The sequence below is a fragment of the Bos taurus genome, chromosome 1 (genome assembly GCF_002263795.3).
Source record: "Bos taurus isolate L1 Dominette 01449 registration number 42190680 breed Hereford chromosome 1, ARS-UCD2.0, whole genome shotgun sequence".
Classification (NCBI taxonomy): domain Eukaryota; kingdom Metazoa; phylum Chordata; class Mammalia; order Artiodactyla; family Bovidae; genus Bos; species Bos taurus.
Window position 1 is genome coordinate 122015223 of NC_037328.1, and position 13718 is coordinate 122028940.

Consider the following 13718-nt stretch of genomic DNA (forward strand, 5'->3'; position numbering starts at 1 on the left):
AGAAAACATGGAAAATAAACACTGGAGTTTTATTTAGCCATAAAAAAGAAATCCTATTATTTGCAACAACATGGGTGCATCTTGAGGACATTATGCTAAGTGAAATAAGTTAGACATAGAAGGCAAATAGTGTATGATCTCACTTATATGTGGAATCTGAAAGAAACTAAACTTAGATAATAGAGTGGTGGTTGCTATAGGTTTGGGGGTAGCGTGATGGAGAAATGGGTAAAGGTGGTGAAAAGGTATAAACTCAGTTATAAGACAAAGAAATCCTAGGAATGTAATATACAGCATGTGCTTTATGCATAGTCACTCAGTTGTGTCTGATTCTCTGCAGCCCAGTGAACTGTAGCCCATCAGGCTTCAGTATCCATGGAATTTTCCAGGCAAGAATACCAGAGTGGGTTGCCATTTCCTTCTCCAGGGGATCTTTCTGAGCCAGTGATTCAATCCATGTTTCTTGCATCTTCATTGGCAGGTGGATTCGTTACCACTGTGCCACCTGAAAGCCCATAATTAACAGTACTATTGCTTCTCAGGTAGCACTAGTGGTAAAGAACCTGCCTGCCAATGCAGTAGACATAAAAGATGCAGGTTCAATCCCTGGGTTGGGAAGATCCCCTGGGAGAGGAAATGGCAACCTATTCCAATATTCTTGCCTAGAGAATCCCGTGGACAGAGGAACCTTATGGGCTACAGTCCACATGATTGCAAAGAGTTGCAGATGACTGAAGTGACTTAACACACACACGTATAGTATATTTGAAAGTTGCTAAGATAATAGATCTTAAAATTTCCTGCACAAGAAAAAATTTTGAATGTATGTGTAGTATTACTGTGGTATTCACTTCTCATATATACAGATAGCAAATCATGATGTTGCACACCTAAAATGAATACAATGTTCTATGTCAATTATATCTCAATAAAAACAAAATATATTCTTAAAATTATTTATAATACACATTATTAGATATGTATAAAATTGAATTTGTTTAGTTTTTTATAGTTTTATTTATTTATTGTTTTTGGCTGTGCTGGGTGTTCATTGCTGCAAGGGCTTTTCTCCAGTTGTGGCAAGTGAGGGCTACTCTCTAGTTGCAGCGTGCAGGCTTCTCATTGTGCTGCCTTCTCTTATTGTGGAGCTTGGACTGTAGGGCGCACAGGCTTCAGTAGTTGAGGCACGTGGGCTCAGTGTTTGCAGCTCCCAGGCTCTGAAGCACAGTCTCAACAGCTGTGGCACACTGGGTTAGTTACTTCGTGGCATGTGGGATCTTCCTGAACCCGTCTCCTGCACTGGCAGGCAGATTCTTTACCACTGAGCCATCAGGGAAGCCCTTGGTTAGTTTTTTGAAACTAAGTTTTCTCTGGAAAGGAGCTCTTTGATGTTTAGTTTTCACTCTAATTTTTTAAATTTATTTTTAATTGGAGGATAATTGCTTTACAATGTTGTGTTGGTTTTTGCCATATAACAACGTGAATCAGCCATCAGATAAGATCAGTCACTCAGTCGTGTCCGACTCTTTGCGACCCCATGAATCGCAGCACGCCAGGCCTCCCTGTCCATCACCAACTCCCGGAGTTCACTCACACTGACATCCATTGAGTCAGTGATGCCATCCAGCCATCTCATCCTCTGTCATCCCCTTCTCCTCCTGCCCCCAATCCCTCCCAGCATCAGAGTCTTTTCCAATGAATCAACTCTTCGCATGAGGTGGCCAAAGTACTGGAGTTTCAGCTTTAGCATCATTCCTTCCAAAAAATCCCAGGGCTGATCTCCTTCAGAATGGACTGGTTGGATCTCCTTGCAGTCCAAGGGACTCTCAAGAGTCTTCTCCAACACCACAGTTCAAAAGCATCAATTCTTCGGTGCTCAGCTTCTTCACAGTCCAACTCTCACATCCATACATGACCACAGGAAAAACCATAGCCTTGACTAGACGAACCTTTGTTGGCAAAGTAATGTCTCTGCTTTTGAATATGCTATCTAGGTTGGTCATAACTTTCCTTCCAAGGAGTAAACGTCTTTTAATTTCATGGCTGCAGTCACCATAAGTATACATATATCCCCTCCCTCTTAAGCCTCTCTTCCACCCCACCCTGTCTGAATTATTTAAACATTTTATTCTAAGGTATATTTCATTGAGATTATAAAACCCAAAGACAAGATATGATACATTTTTTAGCATTTTTAAATTAAAATCTTTATGTAGATTTTCAAAAACATTTTTGGCATGAAATATAAAGTAACAAGTTTACTAGTTGTTAATTTTCAGTTTTTAAAATAGATGTTCTTAATTTTTTTCTCAAATAGTAAGTCTATATCATATATTCACATTATGAATAGTTTAAGGGATGAAGATTACTGTTTATTTTTAGCATTTGAGACTATGAAACACTTTGATAGCTGTTTCCAGTTCAAAATTTAATATACCATAAAGATATAACATAGAATTTTTATATTTACTTTAATTTTTCAGTAATTAGAAGGAAACAGAGATTGTATAAACATATTAATCTCATTTTAGAGATGAACAAACTAAAGACTTTCAAGATTAAGGTACTTAATGAAACAGCTAGATAATAGAGTCTATCTCAGAACTTCACTGGTGACCAGTGATTAAGACTCCAAGCTTCCAGTGCACAGGTGTGGGTTTGATCCCTGGTCAGGGAACCAAGATCCCATATGCTGCAAAACCAAAAAAAAAAAAAAAGATTCTAGTTCATGAATCAGATCAGCTTTTTCTCATTAGATATTTGACTGGGAGATGGTGAGGTCAAGGATAGTTTTCTAAAGCAAAATCCAGGGCCTGAGTAAAAGAGATTTAAAGGAGGTCAAGGTGATAGAACTTGTGAGTGACATTTGGCTAAATCCATGATTTTTGTCTCCATGCGTCTCTTTTAATTGCTCTTTATTTTGGTGGCTTCTGACATCCTATGATCCATGTTAATGAGGGCTGTGGACAAGTGGGACTATTCATTGCTTCTTCCTGGCTTTAAGCAAGGAGAGGTTTCCAAAGTGTGGTTCGTATAGGAAGTCCTCTGGTAAGATACCACATGGGTGTTAGCATTTAGCATGTTTCTGTTTCCCCCCATAAAGACATTAGCCCCCACTAAGGTACACAGTGCACTTAGGATGCCAGTGGTCTAGATGTCCTGTGACTTACAGCTCTGGTCGCCAAGCACCTTTTCCCCTTTTCTGATCCCACCTCTCCCTTCTGAACAACTACTGCGGATCTAGACAGGGTACCATGAACCCAGGGTGCAGTTCTACCTCCCCTTTCATTTTTACTCTCTCCTTTTTCACATGTGCTCATTGAGAGAAAGCCCTTTCACACATTCCTCACACAGCGCAGAAAGAGAAGTGATGACTGGTTTATAAAACAAATCTTAAGCCCGTTTACTTAATATAATATTGTAAGGCACATAAATGTAACAACCATCCTATATTCCCCTCTGTAGTTGAATACATGAACAAGTAGACATTTTCTGCATACACTTAGCACGACTGTGACCATCGGCAGCACTGTACCATCCCTCACAGCAAAGTCTCCCTTTCTGACATGGTCTATGGAATTAGGAAGATATGAGCTGTTTTCTCTTCCATGTCTCACATAGATACTCTTAATTTCTCAGTACCTTACTCCAGTTTCCTCCTTTTTTTCTTTGCCTTTTTTTCTCTATCTAGATCATCTCTATAAACACCTTTCCTTTTTCTATTTATCCAATAAATGTCTAAAATATGTAAGTCTAAAATATTAGATTCAAAATATTTTAAAAATAGTGATTATGTCTTCCTCTTCTATGATTTTAGTCATAATAAGTTATGAAACCAATAACAGATATGAAATCAAGAACAGCCATGGACAGAGAATATACTTTGCAACAGAGGATACTGCTTTGTGTACTCGACTTTGCTATGGATCTTATAGACCCTTTACCATGAGGATTCATGATCTTAAGGGCCAAGAAGTCATAACTCTGAAGAGACCACTACGGTGTTCCAGCTGTTGTTTCCCCTGCTGCTTGCAGGAGGTCAGTAAGCAATTACCTGAGTACTTTGTAAAGCAGGTCAGCAAGAATTTTCACCCTGTCATTGAACTACATAATCATATGAGATTTAAAGGAAAAGCAGTATACCAGCTGTTGGTTTGTACTTGAGAGTAACTTGTAGGAAGGAGGCAGGTGGGAAAGAGTAAGCAGTTAGCTGCACATTCCTGAGCAGTATGCCCTCTGGGGTGGGATCAGAGATCTCAGAGACCAGACTTCTTGATCTTCAGGAGAGCTGAAAATGTAGGGCACCTGGGTCAAGTCCCTCACCTGAAATCACCACAAGGGCCTGCCCAAACCTAGAGGAGGGGTCCATAGAGGATATCTTTGAATGCCGTCCCAGAGGCAAGTGGACAGAAAAGTTAGGCAAAGAACAGAGGTGTTCATCTCATAATTTTAGCCAACTTATAGGGAGCTAACCTAAGGAAGGCTCCCTCTAAGAAATCTCAAATTCTGTGGTTTTCAGTTCTCTATTTGAAAAAAAGTATTATATCTTGAGTGTTGTGAGCACCTTCAGGCCTGTAAAGGCCAGGTGTCTCTTTCATAGAACTTGACAACCCTCTGACAGAGAACATGAATCTCGGGGCAGGGCAGGGGGCACCAGGGCATGGAGTGTTTATGGGAAGTTGACCTTTGCCTGTATTTCCACTGGCCTGAGACCAGCACTGCCTGGGTCACTCAGGCATCCATACGGGTAGCTGTGAGAACAGGGCAGACAGAGCTACAAGCACATAGACATTTGATGTCTAATACTGCACTTCTTTTGAAAGGATAACTGAACTTATTTATACTGAATTTTGTTTCCCATGTCACTTACTTTAGATATAACAATACTCATAAAAATAGCTAAGGCGAAATTGAGAGTTTGATGGAATATTTTCTACAATTTGTAGGGCACATTAGCATACATTATACTTTTGGTCTTAAAAATAGGTCTAAGAAGTCCTTATTTACAGATGAACATGCTGGGATATTCAAGGTCAAGGTCACCCACCTAGGGTTCAGAGCCAAGATCCCAGGCCCCGTTTTTCTTTGTGTCCTACCACTATTGCCACTCATATTGGAACATTGTCCCAGGGATCAGAGCTCCATCTGTATGCTAAACTACTGTTTATAAAGGAGTTTAAGAGTTTTAATAATTTAGATATTTTTCATAAGTGTGAAATAAAGAACATTTTGAAATATAGGAGGCCATACTTCAAAGTGGAGACTGTGTGTGCAGTTTGTGTCTCATCCCTTCCACTTTGCAGCTGGGGAAACTTAAACTAATTAATTTACCTCTCTGCCCCTCAGTTACTTCCTCTATAAATAGGAATAATAGTACCAACCTGCTAAGAATGAAGTGTGAATTAAGTGGTGCATAGGGCAGCATTTTGCACTCAGAAAATGAGCAAAGGATTTAAATAGACATTAAAGAAATGTCTTTTTCAAAGAAAACATACAAATTACCAAAAGATATATGAAAAGCTTCTCAAAATCACTATTGGTCAGAAAAATGCAAATCAAACCCACAATGATATATTACATCACACCTGTTAGAATGTCTGTTATCACAAAGACATGTTCGCAAGGATGTATCAATATAAAAAAGGGAAATTTTGTATATTGGTGGGAATGTAAATAGCCATTATGGAGATGAGTATCAAGTCTCCTCAGATTATTAAAAATAGAACTACCACATGAGCCAGCAATCCAACATTTGAGTATACATCCTTAGGAAATAATGTCAGGTTCTCAAAGAGATTTCTGTACTTATGTGTTTATTGAACCCTTATTTAGTAGCCATGATATGGAAACATCCTTAGTGTCTACTGACTAGTGAATGGATAAAGAAAATGTGAGATGTGTGTATATATATATATATATATATATATATATATACACACACACACGTGCATACATATATATACAAATATAAAATATTATTCAGCCAAAAAAAGAGAAGAAAATCTTGCCATTTGTGATAATATACATGCACCTGAAAGTATTGTGCTAATTGATAAGTCAGATTAAAAAGACAAATGCTGTATGGTTTTACATATATGTCTAATCTGGGGGAAAAAAAAGTCTAACTCATAGATACAAACAGCATAATGGTAATTGCCAGGGACTGGTGGGTGGGAGAATCGGGGTATGTTAAGTCAAACACTACAAACTTGCAGTGATAAAATGAATAAGTTCTGAGGATCTAATATGCAGCCTGAGGACTACAGTTAATAATACTCTATACTTGAAATTTGAGGAAATAGATCTCATGTGTTCTTACAAAAAAAAAAAAAATTTACCCATGTGAGGTGATGATTGTTTCATTTAACTTAATTGTGGTAATCTTTCTACAATGTGTTTGTATAACAGACGATCGCATCATACACTTTAAACATATTACTAATTTTGTGTGTCAACTGTACCTCAGTGAAGGTGGGAGAAAATAATATTATTAATTGAAAAAAACTACTCAATAAATGAAAGCGACTATCAGACATTGTTACAATGATGATGATAATTACATATTACCTTACTCTCTTGTTTTTCTAGATAGAAATCTATGCTCCTTCCGGTATACCAATAGGTTATGTTACACAGACCTGGCACCCATGTCTGCCAAAGTTTATACTTCAAAATGAAAATAAAAAGGACATTCTAAGAATTATAGGCCCATATTTTGTGTGCAACTTTTGTGGAAATATTGAATATAAGGTAAGAGATGTGATATATTTATAGGATTTGCTTTTCTAATATAAGGATAATATAATTTTGTAAGGTGTTACAAATATATTAAATATTTGTATATTGACATCTCAAGAGGATGATAATGTGCTCATGTATTTAACTTTGGTCAGAAAGGTAGTTATTGCTCTGATTAGATGTCAGTGTTGATTATGTTAAATGGCAAAAAGAGCAGCAGAGCCTTACAGTCAAATAAACATAAGCAAAATGTCTAACATTTAAACATGGTGGGTTTTGTATGGAGGCACTGAATATTATCATTCAAAACAGAACATTGTGTGTTTTCAGTCATGTCTGACTCTTTGAGGCCCCATGGACTGTGGCCTGCCAGGCTCCTTCATCCATGGGATCTTTCAGGCAACGATACTGGAGTGGGTTGCCATTTTCTCCACCAAGGGATCTTCCTGACCCTGCATTGGCAGGGGATTCAATTCTTTACCACTGAGCCATCAGGGAAGCCCAAAAAAAGAACATTAGCCTTGTTATTAAATCTGATTGCCAAAGCATTTAATCTTTCCTTTAGTATGAAACAGACTTCCAGTGTTCTAGACCCTTTTCAGGAGCTCTGACTCTTTAAGTTTCTTTGAAAAGCTCATGTATGCAAAGAAAATTTTAACAAAAATTCAGTAAGACATACTATACAGTTATGCTTTCTATGGTCCTGTAAACCACAATATATTTATATATTTATTACTACATGAATAAATTCTATATGGCAGTTTTTCAGCAGGTAGTCTAGCCTTATAGCTTTTATATTATTCAGATACAAATGCATAATATAAAGGTTCAGTGTTTTATAACTTAATCTTAATGATTCTCTTAGAAAACCATAAAATCTGTTCAGCTGCATCCAAATTTCCACACAAGGGACAAAAATCTAAATCTGGAACTAACACAACATTGCAAAGCAATTATCCTGCAATTAAAAATAAATTAAAAAACAAGAAAGATTTTACTTTGGAGCTCTTTGTTCTATACATCATTCCTCTTTTATTGTTAAGCACCATTCTGTTGTCCAGTCTTACCCCAGGTTTTGAGCTGGAGCATCCCATCAAGTTATTATTGGTTACCTACCTTCACTCAAAATTGCCAGTCCTCTTTTCTGGGCTTTTGGCATTTTACATTTTCCTACTGACAGTGGATGATAATGAGGCCTTCTATCATATTTAAACACTCACCCTATCTCAAGCCTCTGTGCTTGTCTTAAATTAGCATTCAGATGGGCATTCCATTTACTACCCCCCTCCCCCAATAGCTTCTAGAAATTTATCAAAGAAATATTTCATATTTATATCATTTTCACTTAACATTTATTTTGATCAGTTTAACTCATTTATTAAGTCTGTCTTAATGTTAAGTTTTCAGCAAAACTACTTTTATATAAGTCCTCTAAAGCAAAGAAATAATTTTTCATGTATCTATCAGTTCAGTTCAGTTCGGTCGCTCAGTCGTGTCCGAATCTTTGCAACCCCATGAATCGCAGAATGCCAGGCCTCCATGTTCATCACCAACTTCCGGAGTTCACCCATACTCATGTCCATCGAGTTGGTGATCCCATCCAGCCATCTCGTCCTCTGTTGTCCCCTTCTCCTCCTGCCTCCAATCCCTCCCAGCATCACAGTCTTTTCCAATGAGTCAACTCTTCTCATGAGGTGGCCAAAGTACTGGAGTTTCAGCTTTAGCATCATTCCTTCCAAAGAACACCCAGGGCTGATCTCCTTCAGAATGGACTGGTTGGATCTCCTTGCAGTCCAAGGGACTCTCAAGAGTCTTCTCCAACACCATAGTTCAAAAGCATCAATTCTTCAGCAGTCAGCTTTCTTCACAGTCCAACTCTCACATCCATACATGACCACTGGAAAAACCATAGCCTTGACTAGACGGACCTTTGTTGGCAAAGTAATGTCTCTGCTTTTTCTGCTTTACTGACTATTCCAAAGCCTTTGACTGTGTGGATCACAATAAACTGTGGAAAATTATGAAAGAGATGGGAATACCAGACCACCTGACCTGCCTCTTGAGAAATTTGTATGCAGGTCAGGAAGCAACAGTTAGAACTGGACATGGAACAACAGACTGGTTCCAAATAGGAAAAGGAGTATGTCAAGGCTGTATATTGTCACCCTGCTTATTTAACTTATATGCAGAGTACATCATGAGAAATGCTGGGCTGGAAGAAGCACAAGCTGGAATCAAGATTGCCAGGGGGAATATCAATAACCTAGATATGTAGATGACACCACCCTTATGGCAGAAAGTTAAGAGGAACTAAAGAGCCTCTTGATAAAAGTGAAAGAGGAGAGTGAAAAAGTTGGCTAAAAGCTCATTGTTCAGAAAACGAAGATCATGGCATCTAGTCCGATCACTTCATGGGAAATAGATGGGGAAACAGTGGAAACAGTGTCCGACTATTTTGGGGGGCTCCAAAATCACTACAGATGGTGATTGTAGCCATAAAATTAAAAGACACTTACTCCTTGGAAGGAAAGTTATGACCAACCTAGATAGCATATTAAAAACTAGACATGTATCTATCAGTCAGTTCAGTTCAGTTTAGTCACTCAGTCATGTCCAACTCTTTGCAACCCATGAATCGCAGCACACCAGGCCTCCCTATCCATCACCAACTCCTGGAGTTCACTCAAACTCACATCCATCGAGTCAGTGATGCCATCCAGTCTTCTCATCCTCTGTCATCCCCTTTTCCTCCTGCCCCCAATCCCTCCCAGCATCAGAGTCTTTTCCAATGAGTCAGCTCTTCGCATGAGGTGGCCAAAGTACTGGAGTTTCAGCTTTAACATCATTCCTTCCAAAGAAATCCCAGGGCTGATCTCCTTTAGAATGGACTGGTTGGATTTCCTTGTGGTCCAAGGGTCTCTCAAGAGTCTTCTCCAACACCACAGTTCAAAGGCATCAATTCTTCGGTGCTCAGCTTTCTTCACAGTCCAACTTTCACATCCATACATGACCACTGGAAAAACCATAGCCTTGACTAGATGAACCTTTGTTGGCAAAGTAATGTCTCTGCTTTTCAATATGCTATCTAGGTTGGTCATAACTTTGCTTCCAAGAAGTAAGTGTCTTTTAATTTCATGGCTGCAGTCACCATCTGCAGTGATTTTGGAGCCCAGAAAAATAAAGTCTGACACTGTTTCCACTGTTTCCCCATCTATTTCCCATGAAGTGATGGGACCAGATGCCATGATCTTCATTTTCTGAATGTTGAGCTTTAAGCCAACTTTTTCTCTCTCCTCTTTCACTTTTATCAAGAGGCTTTTTAGTTTCTCTTCACTGTCTGCCATAAGGGTGGTGTCATCTGCATATCTGAGGTTATTGATATTTCTCCCGGCAATCTTGATTCCAGCTTGTGTTTCTTCCAGCCCAGCATTTCTCATGATGTACTTTGCATATAAGTTAAATAAGCAGGGTGACAGTATACAGCCTTGACGTACTCCTTTTCCTATTTGGAACCAGTCTGTTGTTCCATGTCCAGTTCTAACTGTTGCCTCCTGACCTGCATATAGGTTTCTCAAGAGGCTGGTCAGGTGGTCTGGTATTCCCATCTCTTTCAAAATTTTCCACTGTTTATTGTGATCCACACAGTCAAAGGCTTTGGCATAGTCAATAAAGCAGAAATAGATGTTTTTCTGGAACTCTCTTGCTTTTTTGATGATCCAGCAGATGTTGGCAATTTAATCTCTTGTTCCTCTGTCTTTTCTAAAACCATCTTGAACATCTGGAAGTTCACAGTTCACGTATTGCTGAACCCTGGCTTGGAGAATTTTGAGCATGTTTCTATAGACAGATGCAAATATCCGTATGCATCTAATGGATCATAATATGCACAGTTCCATTTGGCATGTGATTTTAAGAGTATATCTGTTTCATTTTTATCCAACTTTGAAAGCAGATTAAGGTTTTCTAGAACTTTTAAGACTGTCTCCTTTTTCAATTTAGATTAAATCTCTTGATGGAAAAAATGTGGTTGGCAAGATTTCCAAGCAGTTTACTAAGATTATGAGAGAAATATTTACACACTAAAGTAGCTTTGGCATCCAGTTTCCTGCAGACATTGATGTGAAAATGAAAGCTGTGATACTTGGCATGTGTTTTCTCCTTGTAAGTCTGTTCTCACTAATTTTGGCTGTAGATGGTTTCTCTAGTATCAGGCTTAAATTATTCAGTAAATTGTGCATTTTAGAATGAGCTTCTTAAATTTATAACTTTTTTACCCCCAGAAGTATTTATTTAATTCTCGCTCTTAAATTCCATTTTCACCTGATACTGTGGATTTCTAGGTGACTAGTTCTCTCTGGAACCTCTACTTAGTTTCACATGTCAACAGAAAGACCTTATATGTTACGGAGAGGCACTAGTCTTTGGGGCTTGTATTAAAAATTCAAAATTAGTTATGTGGGCATACTTTAAATATGAGCTTACATAGGATAAAACTCAGAGAAACAGATAGGTTTCCTTTTGATTCACTGTTAAGTCATGTAATATAAGGTGTAATCTGCAATGAGTATACATCCAATCAAGCCATCAGATCAAATTGCAAATTGAGAGGAAATACATGGGATAAAGCAATGAACCAGACCTTATCTTCACATTAAATCATATAGGGAGAGTTCAGAAACCCCAAATACCATATCATACCCCAGTTCAATTAAGTCAGAAGCTTAGCATCAGAGGCTTCTCAGATAAATTCATATCTGGTCAAATTCAGATAAAACTCCTCAGATAAATTCATATCTGGTCAAAGATGCCTCAGACAGAGCAATGATTTTTCTGTAATCCCTTCCTGTACAGTAGAAATGCCTGGGTAGCTTTCACACTCCCTATGTCAAGACTGCCCACATCTAGTAAACCAAAATCTGTGGAGGTGGAAACAAGTCTTTAAGCTGATTAGGCTCCCAGGTCATTCCAGTTTCCAAACAAGATTTGAAATCATTAGATAACTATCTTAAACAGTCATTGGAAATCCAATCAGGAAAAAACCAAAAAGGTAAGAGGATATATAGCAAACAGGACCCTTTCCTTCAACAAATAATTGTCAAGGAACATAAAAGAAAAATAAAATGAAAAAAGTAGAGAGACATCAACCTTACCCAGTTTGTGGAGCATGTCTAGATATTGATTTGAACAAATCAATGTAAAAACACATTAACAGGGCATCCAGGGAATTTGAGTACCGACTGGCTATTTGATGATGATATAAAACTAGTTTTTTAAGCTCTGATGATGATAATAATACCTATGTATTATTGTTGTTCAGTTGCTAAGTCGTGTCCAACTGTTTGCAACCACCATGGTCTGCAGCACACCAGGCTTCCCTATCCTTCACTATCTCCTGGAGTTTGCTCAAGTTCATGTCCATTAAGTCAGTGATGCTATCTAGCCATCTCATCCTCTGTTGCCCACTTCTCCTTTTGTCTTCAAACTTTCCCAACATCAGGGTCTTTTCCAATGTGTTGGCTCTTTGCATAGGTGGCCAAAGTACTGAAGCTTCAGCTTCAGAATCAGCCCTTCCAATAAATATTCAGGGTTGATTTCCTTTAGGATTGACTGGTTTGATCTCTTTGCTGTCCAAGGGACTCTCAAGAGTGTTCCCAAGCACCACAGGTCAAAAACATCAATCTTTGGCACTCAGCTTCCTTATGGTCCAACTGTCACATCCATACATGACTACTGGATAAACCATAGCTTTGACAATATGGCCCTTTGTCAGCAAATGGATGTGTCTGATTTTTAATATGCTGTCTACATTTGTCACAGCTTTCCCTCTAAGCAGCAGCATCTTTTAATTTCACGGCTGCAGTAACTGTCTGTAGTGATTTTGGAGCCCAAGAAAATAAAATCTGTCACTGCTTCCACTTTTTCCCTATCTATTCACCATGAAGTGATGGGGCTGGATGCCATGATCTTAGTTTTTGAATGTTAAGTTTTAAGCCAACTTTTTTACCCTCCTCTTTCACTCTCATTAAGAGGCTCTTTAGCTCCTCTTCAATTTCTGCTACTAGAATGGTATCATCTGCATATCTGAGGTTGCTGATATTCTTTGCATAAATCTTGATTCCACTTTGTGATTCATTCAGCCTAGCATTTCCCATGATGTACTCTGCATAGAAGTTAAATAAGTATGGTGACAATACTTATTGTCCTACTCCTACAGCATTGTAATACTCCTTTCTCAATTTTGAACCAGTTCATTGTCCCATGTCTGGTTCTGACTATTGCTTCTTGACTCATATACAGTTTTCTCAGGAGACAGGTAAGGTGGTTTGGTACTCCCATCTCATTAAGAATCTTACACAGTTTTTTTGATCCAAGTAATCAAAGGCTTTAGCATAGTCAATAAAGCAAGAGTAGATGTTTTTGTGGAACTCCCTTGCTTTCTCTAAGATCCAGTGAATGTTGGCAATTTGATCTCTGGTTCTCCTCTTTGAAACCCAGCTTGTGCATCTGGAAGTTCTCGGTTCACGTACTGCTGAAGCCCAGCTTGAAAGATTTTGAACATAACCTTGCTAGCATGTGAAATGAACACAATTGTGCAGTAGTTTGAACATTTTGGGGCATTGCCTTTCCTTGGGATTGTAATGAAAACTGACCTTTTCCAGTCCAGTGGCCACTGCTGAGTTTTCCACATTTGCTAACATATTGAGTACAGCACTTTAACAGTATCATTATTTATGAGTTTAAGTCACTCAGCTGGAATTCTATCACCTCCACTAGCTTTTCTTGCAGTAATCCTTTCTAAGGCCCACTAGACTTCGCATTCTAGGATGTCTGACTCTAGATGAGTGATCACACCATCATGGTTATCCATGTCATTAAGACCTTTCTTCTATGGTTCTTCTGTATATTCTTTCCCCCTTATCTTAATCTCTTCTGCCTCTGTTAGGTCTTACTGTTTTGGTCCTTTATCATGGCTATCCTTG

At 38.5% G+C, this 13718-nt stretch overlaps 1 protein-coding gene across 2 annotated transcripts in view; it reads left to right on the forward strand.

Annotated features, from left to right (window-relative positions):
* Positions 1–6661: 6661 nt before the first annotated feature.
* PLSCR1 (phospholipid scramblase 1) overlaps positions 6662–13718 on the forward strand; it is a 70913-nt gene continuing 63856 nt past the window's right edge. Inside the window, exon 1 of one of the 2 annotated variants that reach the window (XM_024990963.2) lies at positions 6662–6750. The gene's annotated coding sequence lies outside the window, so the exon portion shown is untranslated. The remainder of the gene's footprint in view (positions 6751–13718) is intronic. The other variant, XM_059885825.1, reaches the window with a different exon arrangement.